The sequence below is a fragment of the Perca flavescens genome, chromosome 19, assembly GCF_004354835.1.
Source record: "Perca flavescens isolate YP-PL-M2 chromosome 19, PFLA_1.0, whole genome shotgun sequence".
Classification (NCBI taxonomy): domain Eukaryota; kingdom Metazoa; phylum Chordata; class Actinopteri; order Perciformes; family Percidae; genus Perca; species Perca flavescens.
Window position 1 is genome coordinate 30,555,487 of NC_041349.1, and position 2,622 is coordinate 30,558,108.

Genomic DNA, 2,622 nt, shown 5'->3' on the forward strand with positions numbered 1-2,622 from the left:
GCTTTTTACAGTAATTTCCTTCAAGTAACTCCTATAAAGATGTTTCTGTTTCAGAATCATGTTCAATGTGCTCTAAACAGCTTCTTGCAGCGTGTAAAGCTTGTTTCCATCACTAAAATAGCTTTACATTCATTTCCTTCAAAAATGTCTTATAAAGATTTTTCTGTTTCAGAATCATGTTCAAGGTGCTCTAAACAGCTTCTTGCAGCATGTAAAGCTTGTTTCCATCACTAAAATAGCATTACAGTCATTTCCTTCAAGAATCTCTTATAAAGAAGTTTCTATTTCAGAATCATGTTCAAGGTGCTCTAAACAGCTTCTTGCAGCGTGCAAAGCTGGTTTCCATCACTAAAATAGCTTTACAGTCATTTCCTTCAAGAAACTCCTATAAAGATGTTTTTATGTCAGAATCATGTTCAAGGTGCTCTAAACAGCTTGTTGCAGCGTGTAAGGCTTGTTTCCATCGCTAAAATAGCTTTACAGTAATTTCCTTCAAGAAACTCCTATAAAGATGTTTCTGTTTCAGAATCATGTTCAAGGTGCTCTAAACAGCTTCTTGCAGCGTGTAAAGCTTGTTTCCATCACTAAAATAGCATTACAGTCATTTCCTTCAAGAATCTCTTATAAAGGAAGTTTCTATGTCAGAATCATGTTCAAGGTGCTCTAAACAGCTTGTTGCAGCGTGTAAGGCTTGTTTCCATCGCTAAAATAGCTTTACAGTAATTTCCTTCAAGAAACTCCTATAAAGATGTTTCTGTTTCAGAATCATGTTCAAGGTGCTCTAAACAGCTTCTTGCAGCGTGTAAAGCTTGTTTCCATCACTAAAATAGCATTACAGTCATTTCCTTCAAGAAACTCCTGTAAAGAGGTTTCTTTTTCAGAATCATGTTCAAGGTGCTCTAAACAGCTTCTTGCAGCGTGTAAAGCTTGTTTCCATCACTAAAATAGCATTACAGTCATTTCCTTCAAGAATCTCTTATAAAGATGTTTCTGTTTCAGAATCATGTTCAAGGTGCTCTAAACAGCTTCTTGCAGCGTGTAAAGCTTGTTTCCATCACTAAAATAGCATTACAGTCATTTCCTTCAAGAATCTCTTATAAAGATGTTTCTGTTTCAGAATCATGTTCAAGGTGCTCTAAACAGCTTGTTGCAGCGTGTAAGGCTTGTTTCCATCGCTAAAATAGCTTTACAGTAATTTCCTTCAAGAAACTCCTATAAAGATGTTTCTGTTTCAGAATCATGTTCAAGGTGCTCTAAACAGCTTCTTGCAGCGTGTAAAGCTTGTTTCCATCACTAAAATAGCATTACAGTCATTTCCTTCAAGAATCTCTTATAAAGGAAGTTTCTATGTCAGAATCATGTTCAAGGTGCTCTAAACAGCTTCTTGCAGCGTGTAAAGCTTGTTTCCATCACTAAAATAGCTTTACAGTAATTTCCTTCAAGAATCTTTTATAAAGAAGTTTCTATTTCAGAATCATGTTCAAGGTGCTCTAAACAGCTTGTTGCAGCGTGTAAAGCTTGTTTCCATCACTAAAATAGCTTTACAGTCATTTCCTTCAAGAAATCTCTTATAAAGATGTTTCTATGTCAGAATCATGTTCAAGGTGCTCTAAACAGCTTCTCGCAGCGTGTAAAGCTTGTTTCCATCACTAAAATAGCATTACAGTCATTTCCTTCAAGAATCTCTTATAAAAGATGTTTCTATTTCAGAATCATGTTCAAGGTGCTCTAAACAGCTTCTTGCAGCGTGTAAAGCTTGTTTCCATCACTAAAATAGCATTACAGTCATTTCCTTCAAGAAACTCTTATAAAGGATGTTTCTGTTTCAGAATCATGTTCAAGGTGCTCTAAACAGCTTCTTGCAGCGTGTAAAGCTTGTTTCCATCACTAAAATAGCATTACAGTCATTTCCTTCAAGAATCTCTTATAAAGGAAGTTTCTATGTCAGAATCATGTTCAAGGTGCTCTAAACAGCTTCTTGCAGCGTGTAAAGCTTGTTTCCATCACTAAAATAGCATTACAGTCATTTCCTTCAAGAATCTCTTATAAAGGAAGTTTCTATGTCAGAATCATGTTCAAGGTGCTCTAAACAGCTTGTTGCAGCGTGTAAGGCTTGTTTCCATCGCTAAAATAGCTTTACAGTAATTTCCTTCAAGAATCTCTTATAAAGGAAGTTTCTATGTCAGAATCATGTTCAAGGTGCTCTAAACAGCTTGTTGCAGCGTGTAAAGCTTGTTTCCATCACTAAAATAGCATTACAGTCATTTCCTTCAAGAAACTCCTATAAAGATGTTTCTGTTTCAGAATCATGTTCAAGGTGCTCTAAACAGCTTGTTGCAGCTTGTAAGGCTTGTTTCCATCACTAAAATAGCATTACAGTCATTTCCTTCAAGAATCTCTTATAAAGGAAGTTTCTATGTCAGAATCATGTTCAAGGTGCTCTAAACAGCTTGTTGCAGCGTGTAAAGCTTGTTTCCATCACTAAAATAGCATTACAGTCATTTCCTTCAAGAATCTCTTATAAAGGAAGTTTCTATGTCAGAATCATGTTCAAGGTGCTCTAAACAGCTTGTTGCAGCGTGTAAAGCTTGTTTCCATCACTAAAATAGCTTTACAGTAATT